Source organism: Eriocheir sinensis, chromosome 3, assembly GCF_024679095.1.
Source record: "Eriocheir sinensis breed Jianghai 21 chromosome 3, ASM2467909v1, whole genome shotgun sequence".
Lineage (NCBI taxonomy): Eukaryota > Metazoa > Arthropoda > Malacostraca > Decapoda > Varunidae > Eriocheir > Eriocheir sinensis.
The window spans coordinates 5536858-5559613 of NC_066511.1; the positions used below are offsets into that span (position 1 = coordinate 5536858).

The 22756-nt window shown below is 44.6% G+C and overlaps 1 protein-coding gene across 1 annotated transcript in view; it reads right to left on the reverse strand.

The window, feature by feature from the left end:
* The window catches only part of LOC127003178 (uncharacterized), a 31029-nt gene that overhangs the window by 7816 nt on the left and 457 nt on the right, over positions 1 to 22756 (reverse strand). The gene's annotated exons all lie outside the window — the stretch shown is intronic.

Here is a 22756-nt window from a genome sequence, read left to right on the forward strand (position 1 = left end):
AGAACGCTTAACCTCAGACCTTGCTATTATTTCCGATTGGGGTAAAAGGAACCTTGTGTCCTTCAGTCCCTCAAAAACCCAATTTCTCCACCTATCAACTCGACAAACTAATCCAAACACCTATCCCCTATTCTTCAACAACACTCAGCTGTCACCTTCTTAAATACTAAACATCCTCGGTCTAGCCTTAACCCAAAATCTTAACTGGAAACTTCACATCTCCTCTCTCACTAAATCAGCTTCTTCAAGGTTGGGCGTTCTGTAACGTCTCCGCCAATTTTTCTGCCCCGCACAGTTGCTATCCATATACAGTGGTCTTGTCCGCCCTCGTATGGAGTATGCATCTCACGTGTGGGAGGGCTTCATTCACACAGCTCTCTTGGACAGAGTGGAGTCAAAGGCTCTTCGTGTCATCCGCTCTCCTTCTCCTACTGATAGTCTTCTATCTCTTAAATTCTATCGCCATGTTGCCTCTCTTTCTATTTTCTATCGATATTTTCACACTGACTGCTTTTCTGAACTTGCTAACTGCATGCCCCCCCCCCCCGCGACTTTCTACTCAAGCTCATCCCTTTACTGTCCATATCCCTTACGCACGAGGTAACCACCATCTTCACTCTTTCATCCCTCTCGCTGGTAAACTCTGGAACAATCTTCCTTCATCTGTATTTCCTTCTGCCTACGACTTGAACTCTTTCAAGAGGAGGGTATCAGGACACCTCTCCTCCCGAAATTGACCTATCTATCGGCCACTCCTCTTAACCCTTTTATAGGAACAGTGAGTAGCGGGCTTTTTTCATTATTGTTTCCTCTTTTTTACCCTTGAGCTGTTTCCTTTGCTGTAAAAAAAAGTAGTAATAGTAGTAGTAGTAGTAGTAGTAGTAGTAGTAGTAGTAGTAGTAGTAGTAGTAGTAGTAGTAGTAGTAGTAGTAGTAGTAGTAGTAGTAGTAGTAGTAGTAGAAGCACCAGCAATATAGCAGTATTTGTTAATGTTGCTGTTCCTTATTTTCCAGTTTATTTCTTCTGTTCCTTTTCTTCATTTCGCTGAACGTTAAAATGAAAATGATGATGATGATGACGATGATGATGATGATGATGATGATAATGGAGATCATGGTCAAGATCATGATCCATTCCACGGGGTGGCCGCACACAATCAGCACCTCAGGCAACAGCGGGAACCCCCTGATCACAGCTGCCTCGCACTTGGAGACGCTGCATATATATAACTGATTAAGTTCGAGGACTGGTCCAATCTCAGTGGTGAGTCCCAAGGCCGTCAGCCCAATCGACTGAGATTATTATTCCTGTTATCACTACATCTGTTATTATCATATCATTGTTATTATTGCTATTTTTACTCTTGTTATGGTTATTACTATATTTATACTTTTGACAATTACGACAACAATAACTACTACTGTGACTACAGGCAAGAAGGCTCCACTATAAAAACATTTGCTCTTGTCATAACGGGATCGGGACTACCACCTGGCAACCAGGTAAGCAGCATGGTTACATCTCGAGATTCTTGCTAACTTGACATGAAGCTTGAGTGTTGCAACAACATGGCTATGGTCAGTTACAAAAAACTCCCCGCTCTGGAAAGCCCCTTATCTATAGAAGATCCTCCATTGAGGGTGTACAGGGATGTTGTCAATGTCCTTGGTTACCCGTTCAGCACTGCGGTGCAGCTCCAAGAACCAAGAACCAGCAAATTTCAGCCTCCTAGCAAAATACTGATGAGAGCTGTTGCTATTCCTGGTACCTGAACCATGGGAGCCAGCACATCCTAGTCAACCCAATCGGTGCCAGTAGTAGCATTAAAGTCGCCCAAGACAAAGAGTGGCTTGGCTTCAAAGATTAATCCCCTTAAGGGGAAACGGGCTCTTGTCGTATCGACGGCGCGTTAAGAGGAGTTGCGTCGTAGCACTCGTGCGCCTCCCCCCCCCCCCCCAGCAGGAGGGGGAACGGGCGCCAGAGGGAGCCCGTAGCAGGAGCCGACAGAGCTACTCAGCAGTCTGTAGCTGGCTGCATAGGCGTACCTAACATCAAAGATAGAGAGGCAGCTCACAAAAGGTACCAGAGCCTTCGAACTAATGCTAACCATGAACTTTACATTTCTGCCCGGAATCGTGCCAAATCTATTCTCCGACTAACCAAAAACTCTTTCATCAATAGAAAATGCCAAAACCTTGCTTTCTCTAACTCTTCCCGTGACTTCTGGCATCTAGCCAAAAACATCTCCTCCAACTTCACTTCTTCATCTTTCCCTCCTCTCCTCAGTCCTGACGGCAACACTGCCGTCTCATCTATCTCTAAGTCTGAACTCTTCTCTCAAACTTTTTCTAAAACTCCACTCTGGACGATTCTGGGCATATTCCTCCTACTCATCCCCCCCTCTGACTCTTTTATGCCTGTTATAAAGATTCTTCAAAATGATGTTTTCCATGCCCTCTCTGGCCTCAATCCTCAGAAGGCTTATGGGGCTCCTTAAAAACTGTGCCTCCGTGCTGATACCCTGCCTGGTCAAATTCTTTCGCCTCTGCCTGTCAACATCTACCTTTCCTTCCTGCTGGAAGTATGCCTTCATACAGCCTGTGCCTAAGAAGGGTGACCGTTCCAATCCCTCAAATTACCGTCCTATAGCTTTACTTTCTTGTCTATCTAAAGCTTTTGAATCAATCCTTTACCGGATGATTCAAAAGCACCTTTCCACTTCCGACCTTCTATCTGATCGCCAGTATGGGTTCCGCAAGGGGCGTTCTACTGGTGATCTCCTTGCCTTCCTAACTGACTCTTGGTCATCCTCTCTTAGCCGTTTCGGTGAAACCTTTGCTATTGCGCTGGACATATCAAAAGCTTTTGATAGGGTCTGGCACAAATCTTTGCTTTCCAAACTACCCTCCTCCCTCTCTCTGTACCTTTATCTCCAGCTTCCTTTCTGACCGATACTGTAAGTATCGACATTTTGCTGACATACTAACTGGAGGGATGTTAAATAAGGGAACTCGACAACATAAACTTTCAGCGGCACATCCATGAGAAGACTGATGTCCAAGTGCTGCTCTCTTCATAACATTCACTCAGTAATCGGACTTTTAAAATTGCTTTCAAAAGGCAATTCTACCCGGAGATTTAATGGAAAGTGTTTCCGTTAATATTTCACCTTCATTAATATCCCACACATTTATGTGTCGCTTTAATCAATAGGTCTATTCTCTCTCTCTCTCTCTCTCTCTCTCTCTCTCTCTCTCTCTCTCTCTCTCTCTCTCTCTCTCTCTCTCTCTCTCTCTCTCTCTCTCTCTCTCTCTCTCTCTCTCTCTCTCTCTCTCTCTCTCTCTCTCACACACACACACACACACATGTACATCACCTTCCCCCACACAGGTAGGGTTCTACATCAAAGGACATTCCATTTCTCCACTTTGTTGCCCATTCCTCCTCCTCTTCTCTCCTACTCTCCATCAGATCCATCACCTCCTCCCTCCCTCCATCCCATCTATCCATCTTGTTGACCGACTGAGAGACAACCTCACTACACTACCTTAAGATTCCCTCCCGGGAGAATTGCTCTCTCTCTCTCTCTCTCTCTCTCTCTCTCTCTCTCTCTCTCTCTCTCTCTCTCTCTCTCTCTCTCTCTCTCTCTCTCTCTCTCTCTCTCTCTCTCTCTCTCTCTCTCTCTCTCTCTCTCTCTCAGTGCGTGGGTGTAATTCACCACGGCCTGATCATGAGTTGGACTCGCTTTCGGCAGCAGGTATACCATCACGACGTGAGCAAGTGCTCATTATTGTCGATCTCTGGGTACTGCCAGGACCTCACACACCACACACCCCATCCCCCTTGCTCAAGGGGGGACAGTAACCACTCCTAGTCAACGGAAAGAATCCGGCCTGAGCGGGGCTCGAACCTCCGCCTGTTTGGCCGTGAAGCCTTGCAGCGCGGCGCTCTAACCGATTGAGCTACCGGAGCGGTGTAGCTACCGGAGCGAGTGTGTGTGTTTGTGTGTGTGTGTGTGTGTGTGTGTGTGTGTGTGTGTGTGTGTGTGTGTGTATGGGGGGGGGTGGGAGACGGGCAACCAGGCACCAGCTAGTCTGTCCCGTTCTACTGAACTCCAGTTGCAGCGAGAACTTATCTTCGGGCTGGGCTTGCTTACCGCCGAAGCGCGCACCTGGACGAGGCTCATAAGCCTGTAGAGTGGCCGGAGAAGGTGGTTGTCACCCTTGATGGACATGTGGAGATCTGCATGCATTTCAGTGTACTGCACAAGAGCCACATGAAGTAATATATGAAGTTGTTATGAACCATAAGGAGTGTCCGTGTTGCGTCGCGATGGACATTGGAGACACAAGCATTTTTCTCCATGCCCAACAACACCCACGCCTAAATTATGATGCGTCGGATTGAGAAGGCTATGACTAAGACGGGTCTCACAGGGCCTAAATGGCGGCCGCTGTCTGGAGGCTGAGTCGCTGGAGTTGGTCCCTCACCTTTATCGAGAGAGGTAAGAACTTGAGGGTGATGCTCGGGGTGGTCTGAGCTGGGTACACACGCGGCGCATCATAAAAATATATGCAATAATTCTTGGTAAGAATTCAGCTCTAACATGACAGATGGCCATAAAAAAAAACTGCTGTGTAAAGGTATAGGTAAAGCTGCACGTGGCCGCGGTGTTCATCTCCGTCACATTCTGTAAAAACCCATTACCCCTGGACACAGAATCAGTGTGACATAAGTGTTACCATAGTTTATCTTCCTCAGGTTATCCCTACCTCAGGTTTTCCCAGATACCCATTTATCGACCAGCCCGAGAGGAAAGATGAACCGCTGGGTGGGATACAAACTGACTATCTGGGGCGGGATTCGAATCCGGGCCTGCGGATTCATATATAGGTAGGCAGGCTAACTTGCACCACGTCGGCGCTAACAACAAAGTAACAGTCAATAATGTAAGGAGTTGGTCACCATGCAGCCTAGAAAAGGGTTAGGTGTATGATGTATATATATATTATAACTATTAACTATCAAACATTATCAAAACGTGTGTGCATGTGTGTGTGTATGCGTGGTGTGTGTGTGTGTGTGTGTGTGTGTGTGTGTGTGTGTGTGTGTGTGTGTGTGTGTTGTGTGTGTGGTGTGTTTGTTGCTGTTGTTTTTTTACTCCCCCCCCGCCTTCTTTATTTCCCTCCCCCCCTGTTCTTTTCCCACGGCTTTCTAACAACCTTTCGCGTCCACTACACTTTTTCCGATGTTTTTTTTCTTTCCAGAATTTCCTTTTAACATCCCCAAACAGAAGCTCCGAACACACTGAAGTTTTTATTTTGATATTTCTCTCCTTTATTGCCGTTTTCTATTTTTGATGTTTTGCTTCCAGTTGATAGTTTTTAAGCTCTTTTGAGTGCTTTGAGGCATCATTATTGTGCAAATGAATAATAATCATAATTTAACAATGTAAAATATTTATCATGGGTAGATTAGGTTAGGTTCGTTAGGTTAGGTAGATTAGCTTAGGTTAGATTTAGCTTAGTTGCTTAGCTATGTTGATTATTTATAGGAAATATGTGTGACGGGCTTTTTACTACACCGTTGTTGTCAGTGGCGGCAGAGAAGATTATGGTGGTGAGCCACGGGTTTAAGTTACCCGTGGATGCACAGGTTCCCACACATATTTCATAGCTGTTTTCACAGTTGAGTTTTACCTCTATAATCTTTCCTATGTTTTCAGGTTACTTTAAAGGTATACTGTATATATATATATATATATATATATATATATATATATATATATATATATATAGATAGATAGATAGATATAGATATAGATATAGATATAGATATAGATATAGGCGGTGGCCGAACTGGTAGCGTACTGGACCAACATTCGCCGCGTGATGGACGACGCGGGTTCGAATCCTCACGCTACCACTCGGATTTTTCAGTCACCGCCGAGTGGCTTAAAACTACCCACATGCTGTCCTGAAGACCACCCATCAGCCCAGACTCTAGAGGAAGCCGTCCAAGCGAATCAAGAACGAGTTCCGGGGGGCAGCATGAGCCAATGCAAGATGGCGCCACTATAAACACTCGCCTGCGCCAGAACGGGCTGGGCCGACCATCAGGCCCCACCTGGAAGAAGCCTTGGGCCGACCATCAGGCCCCACCTGGAAGAAGCCTTGGGCCGACCATCCGGCCCCCGCGGGACGATGCCTCCCGGCGCAATATATATATATATATATATATATATATATATATATATATATATATATATATATATATATATATATATATATATATATATATATATATATATATATATATATATATATATATATATATATATATATATATATATATATATATATATATATATATATATATATATATATATATATATATATATATATATATATATATATATATATATATATATATATATATATATATATATATATATATATATATATATATATATATATATATATATATATATATGACAAAAGAAAAGTATGTCATAATTGATTAAGTAAAGAACGAGATATTGGCACGTGAATTATACCAATCTTGACCCAAATTTCAAAATGGCGCACCTTCACCTTGCCTCGGAGTCCCTGCCTGGGGGGCGGGAAACACAAATTCCCCCAGGGAGGACTCCCCTTCTGGCTGCCGACCCGAGAAGTGTCTTGATAACTCCTCGAACCTCTTTCTTCTCAATTTCTGCAACATTCGCGGTCTTCGTTCTAATTTTCATTCTGTGGAACACCATCTCTCTTCCTCTAAACCACACCTTCTCTTCCTCACCGAAGCACAGGTTTCTGAGGCTACTGACAGCAATCTCTACTCTGTTCTTTCCTACTATCTCTATCCTAAATTTCAATCCAAAGCTGGATGTTGCGCCTACGTGCGCAACGACATCACTTGCTCTCGTGCCCACAACCTTGATTCTTCAGAATTTTCCACCATCTGGTTAAGACTTCATTGTTATTCTAGTACTAAATACATCTGTGCTGTTTATCTCTCACCTAACTCTACTAACTATGTAAAATTCTTTGACTACTTGAACTCTAAAGTGGAGCACATCTTGACCCACTCTCCCTTCGCTGATATCTCCATCCTAGGAGATTTCAATGTTCAGGCCCAACATTCTAGACCTCTTCCTTACCTCAAACCCTTCTGCTTACTCTGTTAAACTGTTCTCTCCGTTGGGCTCCTCCGATCACAACCTTTGTTTTGTATCCTGTCCTATCGCTCCTGTACACCCTCTGGACCCTCCGAAGAGGCGATGCTTCTGGCATTTTGCTTCAGCTCGGTGGGACGACCTGAGGATGTACTTTTCCGATTTCCCGTGGAATGATTATTGCTCCCAAGAGCGAGACCCCTCTGTGTGTGCTCAGCGCATCACAGAGGTGATTGTCTCTGGAATGGAGGCATACATTCCACGTACTTTCTCTACTCCTCACGCTAAAAAGCCTTGGTTTAATCACGCTTTTTCTAGTGCTGTCAATGATAAAGAGGCACCTCACAAAAGGTACCAGAGCCTTCGAACTAATGCTAACCATGAACTTTACATTTCTGCCCGGAATCGTGCCAAATCTATTCTTCGACTAACCAAAAACTCTTTCATCAATAGAAAATGCCAAAACCTTGCTTTCTCTAACTCTTCCCGTGACTTCTGGCATTTAGCCAAAAACATCTCCAACTTCACTTCTTCATCTTTCCCACTACTCCTCAGTCCTGATGGCAAAACTGCCGTTTCATCTATCTCTAAGGCTGAACTCTTCTCTCAAACGTTTTTCTAAAAACTCCACTCTGGACGATTCTGGGCATATTCCTCCTACTCATCCCCCCTCTGACTCTTTTATGCCTGTTATAAAGATTCTTCAAAATGATGTTTTCTATGCCCTCTCTGGCCTCAATCCTCAGAAGGCTTATGGACCTGATGGAGTGCCTCCTATTGTCCTTAAAAAACTGTGCCTCGGTGCTGTCACCCTGCCTGGTCAAACTCTTTCGCCTCTGCCTGTCAACATCTACATTTTCTTCCTGCTGGAATTGTGGGTAATGTTAGTTCTGAATATAGGCACCTTGCCTGGGGCAACACTAATCCCGCGGTGTCAGCGGTTTTGACCGTTGTGGCCCCTCAGAGGCTGGCAGTGCCTCAGGGGCCAGTTCACCCCGTCTCTGTATCGCGTACGCACGTACTCGTTCTTTCTCTGTTACTTTCCATAGAATATACGGACTTTAGTTTATTCAGTGTTTGTCTATCCAATGATTACAAGTGTCGACAAGTACCTCACCAACAGGAAGTATGCCTTCATACAGCCTGTGCCTAAGAAGGGCTCCACTTACACAGCTCTCCTTGACAGAGTGGAGTAAAAGGCTCTTCGTCTCATCAGCTCTCCTCCTCATACTGATAGTCTTCTACCTCTCAAATTCCGCCGCCTCTCTTTCTATCTTCTATCGATGTTTTCATGCTGACTGCTCTTCTGAACTTGCTAACTGCATGCCTCCCCCCCTCCCGCTGCCCCGCTGCACACGACTTTCTACTCATGCTCATCCCTATACTGTCCAAACCCCTTATGCAAAAGTCAACCAGCATCTTCACTCTTTCATCCTTCACTTTGGAACTCGGGAACAATCTTCCTTCAGCTGTATTTCCTCCTACCTACGACTTGAACTCTTTCAAGAGGAGGGTAACAGGACACCTCTCCTCCCGAAATCGACCTCTCTTTTTGGACACTCCTTTGACCTCTGTTCAGGAGCAGTAAGTAGCGGGCTTTTTTTTAATATTTATCTTTGGAGGCCTCATGAGAATATATTACATGATCGATAAAACGAGAATCAACATAATAACGCAAAATCAGTGGACAAGTAAAGATCATAATAATCCAGAATGCCAGACTTTAAAAACAATTGCCAAAAGAAGAAATCTGATATAAAAACATGTTTGCATAAGATGTGACACCTTGTGACGAACTCAAGGATCAATTCACATTCACAAAACTTACGGATAAACAATCTGACGAGGCACAAATATCATATAAAGGAACAGTTGCAGAGTAAGTTTTAGTAGGTATGGAAATCAGAGCCATTGTCACTGTAACATCCACTGAGAGCAAGGCACAGCTGATATCAACCTTACACAACTGCTAATGTATGAAGGTGTCGATGGAGAGAGAGAGAGAGAGAGAGAGAGAGAGAGAGAGAGAGAGAGAGAGAGAGAGAGAGAGAGAGAGAGAGAGAGAGAGAGAGAGAGAGAGAGAGAGAGAGAGAGAGAGAGAGAGAGAGAGAGAGAGAGAGAGAGAGAGAGAGAGAGAGAGAGAGAGAGAGAGAGAGAGAGAGAGAGAGAGAGAGAGAGAGAGAGAGAGAGAGAGAGAGAGAGATAGAGAGAGAGAGAGAGAGAGAGAGAGAGAGAGAGAGAGAGAGAGAGAGAGAGAGAGAGAGAGAGAGAGAGAGAGAGAGAGAGAGAGAGAGAGAGAGAGAGAGAGAGAGAGAGAGAGAGAGAGAGAGAGAGAGAACACACACACACACACACACACACACACACACACACACACACACACACACACACACACACACACACACACACACACACACACACACACACACACACACACACACACACACACACACATCTTTGCATCGATAACATCAAGGCCTGAAGGGCAATCAGAGGGAGGACTCGTGTAGAGTGCTGAGTAAAGCACTTGGAGGTCAACCCCGAAGGCAAACACCGCAAGAAGGTCGGTAAACAAAGCTATCTTATGAGCGGATCGGACTGGACGAGAGAGAGAGAGAGAGAGAGAGAGAGAGAGAGAGAGAGAGAGAGAGAGAGAGAGAGAGAGAGAGAGAGAGAGAGAGAGAGAGAGAGAGAGAGAGAGAGAGAGAGAGAGAGAGAGAGATAGAGATAGAGAGAGAGAGAGAGAGAGAGAGAGAGAGAGAGAGAGAGAGAGAGAGAGAGAGAGAGAGAGAGAGAGAGAGAGAGAGAGAGAGAGAGAGAGAGAGAGAGAGAGAGAGAGAGAGAGAGAGAGAGAGAGAGAGAGAGAGAGAGAGCAACAAGGGGCCATGTAGGAGTAATTAGCATGCTGTGTAGGTAGGGAACCCTATAACAAAGGGAAAACTTATTACCACAAATTATTGTCACCTGGAAACCCAACAAGCCGGCATCCCCTGAACTTGGCTGCCTCCCTTTACACGGCGCCATTCCGGGGAAGGAAAAGTTCCTCCGTGGAATCAGTGCCCTCACGTGTCGGCTTCTCGACGGCGTGATAAGAGAGGCTGAGATAATAGGACAACTTTGGAGGTGTTTCGCGCATCCCTCCCCCCGGTGAGCCTGAGGACCCTCCAGCCACCATGCTCGCCAGGCAGTGATGGAAGATGCAACTCAGTTTGCCGCGACACTTGCCGTCGAGCCACTGTGGCCTAAGGCAACTCGACCACCCGACCTTTCTTGCCCTCTGGACGGATGCATATGTGTGTGTATCTTTAAGGTTTGTGTGCTGTTCTGTAAGATATACTTGTCGGTAAGATGGACAACGATGATGTAAGATATTGGGGTCAAGGTTACTTATGAAAATGCTCCTTCATTATCAAATACAGTAAGACGAGAGCACTACAGTGTGACCCGCGACCCAGCGCCACTCAAGCGGCAGGAGGACTACCAACACGGCTGTATGTAAGCGACGTCTGACGTACACCGGCACCGGGAAGAAGAAGAAACCGCAATAAATATATATGTATATATATATATATATATATATATATATATATATATATATATATATATATATATATATATATATATATATATATGCAAGATGGCGCCACTATAAACACTCGCCTGCGCCAGAACCGGCTGGGCCGACCATCAGGCCCCACCTGGAAGAAGCCTTGGGCCGACCATCAGGCCCCACCAGGACGATGCCTACCGGCGCAATAGGCAGCAACGTAAAAATATATATATATATATATATATATATATATATATATATATATCTATATATATATATATATATATATATATATATATATATATTTATGTAATTTATGTAATTTGTAAATTTTGCAAAATAAATGTTTTTACCCCGCACTTGATGGTGATATGAGGCTGCTAGAATTATGAGAAAGTAAAATCTCTTCTCGTATTCTCCTTTATGTACAATTACAAATAAAATAATAATTGTATAATATATGTATGTGGTGAGTCATAAACACTGAAACCATAGTTAACCCTTTCATATTTAAATGAAAAATTTAAAAATTAATGTACTTTAGTAAAAGGCGATACATCAAACTACTTCCGCGACAGTTAAGGATTAGTGATGGTGATGCTAGATAACACCGAAAATAAAAAAATCATGAAAGTGCTTTCACTCTTTTCAACAAACCAAAAACATTCACTATGAATAAAATAATCACGATAAAGCAACCTATATTGGAATATAACATTATTTAATTAAACATGTGTTGCATTACGCATGCCACCAGCAAAACCGACGTGCTGATGGGCGTTACGGTGAAACACATTCGAAGAGAAACGTTTCTCCCCGATAAGCAGACGACTAATTTCGTTCTCTACAAACACCAATAACAGCGCTTGGCCAGCCAGCCATAATGACTGCTGGTAAACAATGCCGCCAACAGAGTCTATTGCTTCCTAGACTTTACAGAAACATTACATTTAATTATTTTAATAGGATAAAATCAAACTACAAATTTTATTTTTCATATTCTTCTGGACGGTTGTCATGGTTGTTCATGAGTGATTTTTTGGTGAAGGAGCCAGCACATGACAAAAAAATACAAAAGTAACATTGCTATGTGTTCGTAAAAATTCGTAAAATATACTCGAGACGATACATAAACGAGACGAACCTGTTCTGCTGATTACAATGTATAGCGATGCTTCTAAAATGTTATACCCTCGTGAAGTAGGCTAAAGAATAGATTTTTCATATAAGATGCACATTAGGCTAAAAAATACTAATCCAACGAGGCTCAAATATTATGAGGAAAGTGAAGAAATAAAACTTCCTGTTTTCATTGCCAACTGCTGTCATTTGTGGTTGAGGTTGCCCCGGTTGATGAGCGTATAATGCGAGTGAGGCTGAAGCACATACTAGGCTTCATTTCTCTTGTTGCAGTGTGCGCTCCTACCGAGATGCGTGAAACTGAAGATGAGATGTTCTACGCCAAACTCGACTCCGTATTAGACCAGTGCCCTCCCCGGGACACACTCATTGTCCTGGGCAACTTCAATGCTACTACTGGCATTGACAGGGTTGGCTACGAGATAATGTGTTGATCCCCATGGTTTTAGTACCAGGAACATCAACAGCTCTCTCCTCCTGAATTTTGCAAAATCCAGAAGGTTGAGAATGGAGGGTTCCTGGTACCAGAGACCAGAGCTGCACTGCTGGACTTGGTATAGCAATGCCGAAGGGGTAGCTAAGGAGATTGACCACATCCTTGTAAGTACTCACTGGAGGATCATTCATAACTGCAGGGTTTACCGGAGTGCTGATTTCTTTGCAACTGACCATATGCTTGTTGTTGCAACACTCAAGCTTCATGTCAGGTTAAGAAGAATCTCGAGATGCATCAATACTGTGCTCCATCTCGAGAGGCTGAAGGACCTGGCATGTGCTGAGGAGCATGCAGTGACAGTCTCATATCGGGTCGATGTGGTCAGTAATCTGGAGGACCCCGTAGAACTGTGGGATACCTTCAAACGTGAGACTCTGCAAGCTGCCAAGGAGTGCACTGGAGAGCACCCGAGATCTAGGAGTGGCTTTGCCTCGGTGGAGACGCTGGAGAATATTGAGGAGAGTCGCGCTGCCAGACCTGCTGGGAATCGGGAACAATACAGGGCTCTCCTGAGGAGAGACAAGGAGAGGTATGTCAGGGATCTCGCTGAGGAAGTCGAGGGCCATTTAAATGCGAATGACCTCCGACCTGCTTACCGAGCCCTGAAGAAGCTCCGCTCCAAGTCTTAGGTCTCCAGGTCTCAGGTGAGCGCTATCGGAACAGCTGATGACTGCCTCGTATCGGACATGGATGGGCAGAGGGCTCGTTGGACTGAGTACTTTAAGCAGCTGTACATGGTGGGCCCTCCACATGGGCAACTTCCAGTTGGGTTGCAGGTGGCGGATGCTGATCCACCCATCGACGAAAGCCCACCTTCTCTGGCTGAGGTCAGAAAGGCTGTGGCAAAATGGAGGGGTGGAAAGGCACCTGGCACCTGTAACATCAGTGCAGAGCTGCTGAAAGCTGGAGGTGAGGCCATGATCCGCGGATTGCATGCGGTCTTGACTGCCGTATTGCAGTCCGGTATCATTCCTCCTGACTGGAAGAGGGGGTTGGTCGTCCCTATCTGGAAAGGGAAAGGGGACTGACAGGATTGCAACAACTATCGTGGTATTACACTGCTCAATGTGACAGACAAGGTGCTTGCCCATCTCATCTATTGCTGATGCGAATTCGCAGCCAGCTGCTGAAGATGCAGAGACCTGAACAGTCTGGGTTCACGCCTGGTAAGTCAACAACTGACCGTATCCTAGCGCTTCGCGTACTGGTGGAGCGCCGACGTGAGTTTCGACAGCTAGGGGATGCTTGCAGCCTATGTCGATCTAAAGAAGGCGTTTGACTTAGTGCATCGCGAGGCAATCTGGGATCTGCGACTTCGTGGGATCCCTGCGAGGACTATTGGTCTGCTGACTGGCCTGTATTCTGTGCAATGGGGGGGGGGGGGGTTGCTTGTCCAACTTTTTCGTGAATGCGGGAATGGGGCAGGGTTGTGTCCTTGCCCCATCGCTTTTCAACACTTGTATGGACTGGGTAATGGGCAGAGTTGTGGACCAGAGTCATTGCGGAGCATCCATTGGCAATACCAGGGTCACTAACCTTGTTTTTGCCGATGATGCAGTATTCCTGGCGGAGTCGCTGGAGGTTTTGGTGATGGTTCTAAAGGCGAGGCGAGGCCCTTGGGACTTCAGGTCTCCTGGGTCAAGACCGAGGTACAGGTGTTTGGAGGCTTGCTAGATGAAATAGTACAGTCTGTTCATGTGTGTGGCGAGGACGTTGAAATCTCAGAAAGTTTCACGTATCTTGGTAGCGTAGTTCATAACAACGGTGAGTTTCGCTCGGAAGTCTTAGGGTACGGCCACACTGCACGCGGTTTGCTGGGAGGATAGAGGGTAGCGGGACGCCTAGCGGGTAGAGGCAAGCGATGCCGTGTCCACATCGGAAGAGGGAAAATCGCGCGGGAAGTCAGCCATTGTTAAGGTTTTGGTGACGCCCACTCGGTGAAAATTCTCAAGAAAATTGCTTTTAAGTGAGACTGTCTCTGATAATAGATGACCTGGATGTCGGCAGATCTTGCCGGATTCACAACTTTAACAAGCAGTGAGAAAGACGTGGTGAATTCAACAATGTGTACTGTCAAGCTCACATGTACGACGATAAGTTTTTTGAGTATCTACGGATGACTCCTGGAACATTCGACTGTTTGCTGAATTAACTGGAAGCGTGGCTGACCAAAATGATAACCAACTTCAGAAAATCAGTTAGTGCCGAACAGTGACTGGTCATAACACTGAGGTAAGGAAATGTTGAAAGTAAATCACAACCACGTATACAGATTACAGAGCGTACTGTACATCAAATTTATTAAAGAAATTAACAAACCTGTTAGTGCAATGTAACATTAGTGTTGAATAACACCACAAAAATAAGTAACAAAAAGAAAAATAGCACTTATTATTTCTTCACTACTCATGTCTGAGCTGGCGTAGGTGCAGATCGCTTGGCGTCCCGCAAGCCACTGAGTGATTTTAACCGACATGTGGGTTCACGTAGCTGGGAGGGTAGGGTGTAAGCTTGGAGGGAACCCGCTACCCGCGTCCAGTATGGCCACTCGTATTAAATAACACGTGTTTGTTCTTGCCTCTGACCCGCTAGGCGTCCCGCTACCCTCTACCCTCCCAGTAAACCGCGTGCAGTGTGGCCGTACCCTTACGGCGGATTGGCCTGGCCCACGGTGTTATGGACTCGCTCAACACGAGTATAATGGGCGTTGTCGATACCTGTGCACAAGGATAAAGATCCGGATCTTCAAGACCCTTGTGCTCCCTGTCTTACTCTATAGTTGTGAGACATGGACACTAAATGAGGACTTGGAGAGGCGGACTCATGCCTTTAGTAATATATGTCTACGCAGAATCATGGGATATCGCTGGAATGACCTTGTGTCATACCGGCGACTACTCCGTGAGATTGATTCGACATATATTACCTGCATAGTCCGTCAACGCCAACGGGCACGTGGCACGTTACCCTGAAGCTGATCCTGCTCATCGGGTTGTCTCTGTAAGAAACAATCCTGAGTAGAGGAGGCCAAGGGGACGCCCACGGAGTTCGTGATTTGAGCAAGTCGACAGATCCTGCCGGGAGGTACTCGGGTTGGGAAAGGGACCTGCATGGGGACTCGCCCGGAGGCACCCCCGGGCTTGGCGTCGTAGGGTGGGCGAGGCGACGTGCCCCCCAGCGTATACCCCCACTGATTGACTGATTGATATTCCTTGCAGCAAACCACAAAAAATCATAAAGTTTTCTTGAAAAAATATAAAACAACTCATACGTAAAGTAAAAGGGTTATGCATAGTCATTTAAAATGTTTTTATTCAACACAGGCGTAAAGCAAATTTTGTAGTCAAACTTTCCTTCGTGATACAGCAGGAGGAAAATTACATTCCTATGTTCTTTTGGGTTTGCCTTTAATTAAACCCGGCATTTGAAAAAGCAAATCCACACATTCTTCTTTTAGTCAGACTTCAAAATATCCTATGCACCAAATTCTTGCATTCATAAATAACACTACAACGAGCTGACACTATTCTAACTGCAAACCGACCGCGTCAATCATCCACGCCATGCAGCCAGTCAACGAACGTTAGAACATCACGATGACGCCTCAAAAAACTAACAACTGTCATCATTTTGACACCATGTAAAATAACATTAATACTGCGGTAGGAAACTAACGAATGGACCGTGCATTGCCTTATGAGTACTAACGTGTTTATTGCTAAACTAATATGTTAATATTGAATATACAATATTTTCATGCATTAAATAACGCATAAAGAGAGTGCCTACAGCTCATAAAATACAGTGATTTGATATAATGGCGCTTGAGCTGTCTCTCTCCAACCTTAAATAATCCTATTTAAATCATAAATCAGTAACCTCACCGCCTCTTAAAGTAGGGGATAATACTAATTCAATAAATATTTAAAAACATTTGGGCAAACTAAGAAAAAAACATGTTTGTATATTTTTTTTGTCTTTATATCCGAGGCCTTTTGGTCAGAGAGAGAGAGAGAGAGAGAGAGAGAGAGAGAGAGAGAGAGAGAGAGAGAGAGAGAGAGAGAGAGAGAGAGAGAGAGAGAGAGAGAGAGAGAGAGAGAGAGAGGGGGGGGGGGGCAGGGGAAGGGATTGCAATATATAAATAGAGAAACACTAACCTCTCTCTCCTCTGACTCGTCTTTCTTAACAAACAAGCATGGCGTAATGGCAGCCTCAGAAACAGGAGAAGTTTGGTTCCGCTTTTCTGGGTCCTTACCTCCGCATCCTCGATCTGTGTGGGTGTAAGGGGGATAGGGTTATAATTTTTTATTTTTTTTACAGCAGAGGAAACAGCTCAAGGCCAAAAAGAAAGGAAACAATAATGAAAAAAAGCCCACTACTCACTGCTGCTGAAAAGAGTTCAGAGAAGTGGCCGAAAGATAGGTCAATTTCGGGAGGAGAGGTATCCTGATACCCTCCTCTTTAAAGAGTTCAAGTCGTAGGCAGGAGGAAATACAGAAGAAGGAAGATTATTCCAGAGTTTACCTGAGTGAGGGATGAAAGATTGAAGATGCTGGTTAACTCGTGCGTAAGGGAGCTTGAGAGAAAGAGTCGTGTGCAGCGAGGCCGCGGGAGGGGGGGATGCATGCAGTTAGAAAGTTCAGAAGAGCAGTCAGCGTGAAAATATCGATAGAAGATAGAAAGAGAGGCAACATGGCAGCGGAATTTAAGAGGTAGAGACTATCAGTAAAAGGAGGGGAGCTGATGAGACGAAGAACCTTACACTCCACTTTGTCCAAGAGAGCTGTGTGAGTGGAGCCCCCCACACGTGAGATGCATACTCGATACGAGGGCGGACAAGGCCACTGTATATGGATAGCAACTATGCGGGGGAGAAGAACTGGTGGAAACGACACTGAACGCCCAACCTCGAGGAAGCTGATTTAGTGAGAGAAGATAATTATGTGAAGTTTCCAGTTAAGATTTTAAGTTAAGGATAGACCGAGGATGTTTATTGTTGAAGAAGGTGACAGCTGAGTGTTGTCGAAGAATAGGTGATATGTGTTTTGAAGATTGTGTCGAGTTGATAGGTGGAGAAATTGGGTTTTTGAGGCATTAATGACTCAAGGTTCCTTTTACCCCATTCGGAAATGATAGCAAGGTCTGAGGTTAAGCGTTCTGCAGCCTCCAGTCTGGAGTCTTGTAATTCCTGTTGAGAGGGTCTTCTGTTGAAAGAAGTTGAATAATGCAGAGTGGAGTCGTCAGCGTATGAGTGGATAGGACAGTTTGTTATGGAAAGAAGATCATTGATGAATAACAGGAAGAGAGTGGGTGATAGGACAGAGCCCTGTGGAACACAACTGTTGATGGGTTTAGGGGAAGAACAGCGATCGTCTACCACAGCAAAGATAGAACGGCCGGAAAGGAAACTGGAGTTAAAGGAAAAGAGAGAAGGATATAATCCGAGAGAGGGCAGTTTAGAAAGCAAAGAGTTGTGCCAGACTCCATCGAAAGCTTTCGATATGTCTAGCGCAATTGAGAAAGTTTCACCGAAACGGCTAAGAGAGGATGACCAAGAGTCAGTTAAGAGAGCAAGAAGATCGCCAGTAGAATACCCCTCGCAGAACCCATACTGGCGATCAGATATATGGGCAGAAATGGAAAGGTGCTTTTGAATCCTCCGGTTAAGGATTGATTCAAAAGCTTTAAATAGACAGGAAAGAAAAGCTATAGGGCGGTAGTTTGAGTAATTAGAACGGTTACCCTTCTTAGGCACAGGATAGAGTAAGCAGTAACAACACATTAATACCTGACTTCAGGAAGGCAGACTACGAGGGGTTAAGAAAACAGCTGCAGAGGCTTAGGGGAGTGAGATCAGAAGTAGGTCAGGACCCAGAGCAGGGAGGGGCGGTAATCTTTGGTGAGGTCACTAGTCAGGTCAGTAGCTTGGAGGGTGAGTACAATAGCCTGGTCAGGGAGATTAAATTAGGACAGAAACAGTTTATACCTCACATGGAAGTCAGGTCAACAGGTAATTACCCGCGATGGATGACAGACAGGCTAAAAGCTGAAATAGGAAGGAAAAGAGGACTATATGTTAGAATTAAAAGGGGGAAACTCACCTAAGGGATTGTTACAACGATTTAGCTAGAGCAGTAAAGAAAAACACACGTATGGCAGAACGTAATTATGAGATTAGAATTGCCAGGGAAGCAAAGACCAATCCAAAGGGCTTCTTTCAGCTTTATAAGACCAAGGTTAGGGATAAGATAGGGCCGCTTAAGTCTGGAGAATCACTGATTGATAGTGATGAGGAAATGAGCGAGGCGTTAAATAGATATTTCTTAACTGTGTTTACCAAAGAAAGATTAGATGATATACCTCAGGGAGAACAGATCTACAGGGGAGAAGAGGTAGAAGAATTAACCGACATCAACATAAGTAGGGAGCTCGTTATTAGACAGATATATAGACTTAAAGTCACTAAGGCGCCAGGGCCAGATGAACTTTTCCCCAGGGTAATAAAGGAATGCGAAACTGAAATGAGTGGGAAGTTAACAGAAGTATTTAGGAAGTCACTAGACACAGGGGTGGTGACTGCTTCATGGAGGCAGGCACACGTTATTCCAATATTTAAGAAGGGAGACAAATCTTCTATGGAGAACTATAGGCCGATTAGTTTGACGTCAGTTATAGGTTAAATGATTGAGTCAATAATAGCTGATAGTATTAGGGACCATATAGACAGACATAATTTAATTCACGACTCACAGCATGGGTTTACTAAAGGAAAGTCGTGCCTCACTAATCTTATATCCCTTTACAATAGAGTATACGAGGCAGCTGACAATGATGAGAGCTTTGATGTGGTTTATCTTGATTTTAGTAAGGCCTTAGATAAGGTACCTCACCAGAGACTCTTAAATAAAGTCAGGGATCATGGGATAAGAGGGAAGATATTTGATTGGATTAAGGCGTGGATTAGCAACAGGAAACAGAGGGTTACCATTAACGGTAAAAAATCCGAATGGGGTAATGTTACCAGTGGGGTTCCCCAAGGTTCAGTTTTAGGCCCGCTTCTATTCATTATCTACATCAATGACATAGACAATGGGATAACTAGTGACATAGGTAAATTTGCAGATGACACCAAAATAGGACGCATTATTAGGACAGGGGAGGATGCTAGAGCACTGCAGGAGAATCTCAACAAACTGTCAGCTTGGTCAGAGAAATGGCAGATGAATTTTAACATCACCAAGTGTAGCGTACTTAGTGTAGGAACACGCAACCCATTACACGGGTATAGTTTAGACTCCACAGCGATAGGCAGGTCTGAGTGTGAAAGGGATTTGGGAGTGTTAGTGAACTCTGACCTAAAACTAAGGAAGCAATGTATTAGTGCGAGGAATAGGGCTAACAGGGTATTGGGCTTTATTAACAGGACGGTAACCAACAGGAGTGCAGAGGTCATCCTCAGACTCTATTTAGCGTTAGTTAGGCCACACTTAGATTATGCTGTCCAGTTTTGGTGCCCACACTACAGAATGGACATCAACTTGCTAGAATCGGTTCAGAGGAGGATGACCAAGATGATTCAGGGGCTGAGGAACCTCCCATATCAAAATAGGCTGATACATCTAAACTTACATTCACTAGAGAGACGAAGAGTGCGGGGAGATCTGATAGAAGTATTCAAATGGGTCAAGGGTTACAACAAAGGCGATATAAGTAAAGTACTGAGAATTAGCCAGCAGGATAAAACTCGCAGTAATGGATTTAAATTAGAAAAGTATAGATTTAGGAGAGATATAGGCAAGCATTGGTTTAGTAAAAGGGTGCTGGGGGAATGGAATAGACTCAGCAATCACATAGTTAGTGCAGGGACGATAGCTTGTTTTAAGAGTAGACTGGATAGCTACATGGACGAGGACGACAGGTGGCAGTGAGGTGTGGGTGCAGTAAGGTGACGGGGTACTGGATGCGTGCCTAGTACCGCCGGTATAACGAGGATCAAGCCTCTACCTGTAACCCCTGTAACTACACCTCACCCATCGTGAGTAGTGGGGGGGATTCTGGAGCTGCCCTGTGTAGGCCACCCGGCCTCTTGCAGTTTCCCTATGTTCTCATGTTCTTATGTTCCTGCACCTCACCACCCTTCAGGACCGTCACCAACACCTCCTCCAGCAGTTCTCCACCAAACTCCTCTACCACCCACGACACAGAAACCTGCTCCCCCCGGTAGCCCCCCCTCCCCGCCACAGTCTACGACACCACAACAAGCTGCTCCCCATACGTGCGCACACAGACAGATTATAAGAAAAGTGCAGTACCAACAATAGTGAAAATCCTCAACACAGACACTTTACTTTTAGGTTAATTTTAAGTTTGTAATTTTAGAATGCTCTCCATATATAACATGTATTTATATTTTCAGCTCTCGAGCTGCTTATTTATAAATAAACCGTATATTATTAATTATTAGTTATTATTACACACACACACACACACACACACACACACACACACATATACGGCCCGGTAGCTCAGTGGATAGAGCGTCTGCCTCACAACCAGAAGGACCGGGGTTCGATTCCCCGGCCGGGTGAAGATAAGTTGGGTTTATCTTCTTTCACGTGTAGCCCCTGTTCACCTAGTAGTAGTAGAAGAACGGCTGGCTGTCTCGAGAGAGACCTGCAGCAGACCAAGAGGTGAATTACACACACACACACACACACACACACACACACACACACACACACACACACACAGGCCCGACCCCCCCCACATACACACACATATTTGTATGTATGTATGCATGTATCGACGAATACATGTTTTTGTAAGTATGTATGCATGAATGCAGATATGTATTTATGTAAGTAAGTTTGCATGTATGTATGTATGTATGTATGTTTAGTGAAATAAAGTACCATCCATTCACGGAGCGCTCTCTGTTCTGGCACCAGACTCCGGCAACGATGACGGTCACAACATGATAGCTGAGGGTGACCATTCAGTAATTATTAACAGACGGAGGAAAGACACATGGTATCCACCCACCATAAGGTGCCCATCATTAGTTACCTTCACTCTTAAGCTGTATAGATGCCCAAATGTCCTCCATAAGATTCAGTTTAATTATATATCCCCGTTTGCTTCCCTCTCACATTATTTTCTTTGTCTACCGCTCATGTTCTTTATACTCAGAATGACATTTTTATATAGAGACAACTTACTCTATTCATCTTTTGCAAGACTTATGTTCGCCCGATTTCTCCCTCACTATCTCATTAAGTCTGATCGACATTCGTACCCAGCAGAGAATTCTTAACTCGTTTATTTCCACTATTCCAACCCATGAACTTTACTGCTCACGGGTAAGGCTCATTAATAAGCCAAAGGTCGCATAATTCTACCGTCCTGAACATCCTTTACTGCACCTACGCTAGGAACCTTTCCTAACGAGGCTTCCGAAGTTTCATATCATTTCGTGCTTAGCGGTGATTTATTCTCTATCTTTGCTGAGCTTCGATACTTTTAAAACCTTGCTATTAAGTCTTGCACCAGTAGTCTTAATAATAAGAGTGTGCATGTGGGATTGTTTGTGTTATTATTATTATTTTTTTTTATTTATTTATTTATTTATTTTTTTTTGTGTGTGTGTATGTGTGTGTGTGTGTGTGTGTGTGTGTGTGTGTGTGTGTGTGTGTGTGTGTGTGTGTGTGTGTGTGTGTGTGTGTGTGTGTGTGTGTGTGTGTGTGTGTGTGTGTGTGCGTGCGCGCGCGCGAGCGCGTGAATATATACTTTATATGTATACAAAAAAACAAAAAAATCGTAACACTAACACTGCTCTTTTCGTAATGTGTTCAAATTCAGAGTTGGGTGCTTCCGTATCTCCCTTTTAATCAAAACTTCTGAAAACTGTACGAGATGCTCACCTTTAACTGGAGTATAAGAGGGAGGCGGTGCAGCCAGCCCCACACAGCCGCCCTCACCCTTCCTGCTCCTCCACTTTCTTTCTCTTCACACCTCTGCCCAATGTCACCTTTGATTTACGCACAAACAGTCCATGTCTACACTCAGGTCCATCCCCATCATCATCTTCAGCCATTACACGACCACTGTAGGGCCTGGGACATACCTAATGTTTTCGATCTTTGTATGATGATTGAATATTCCATCCTGTTCCGGAAAAGATTCTTTTTATCACTCCATCTGGCTCACTGTCTGCCTTGAGTTCTACAGTTTCTGGGTTGCCATTATCTTTCTTTGGCTGTCCATCTGCCATTAGCTCTCCGCGTGATATGATCTCATCAGTTCCTTTCTTGCTCTTACTCGTTATTACGGATATCTTCGACAATTGTCTGTTCGCCATTTTCATGACACACGCTTACTCATTCATAAACACACACAC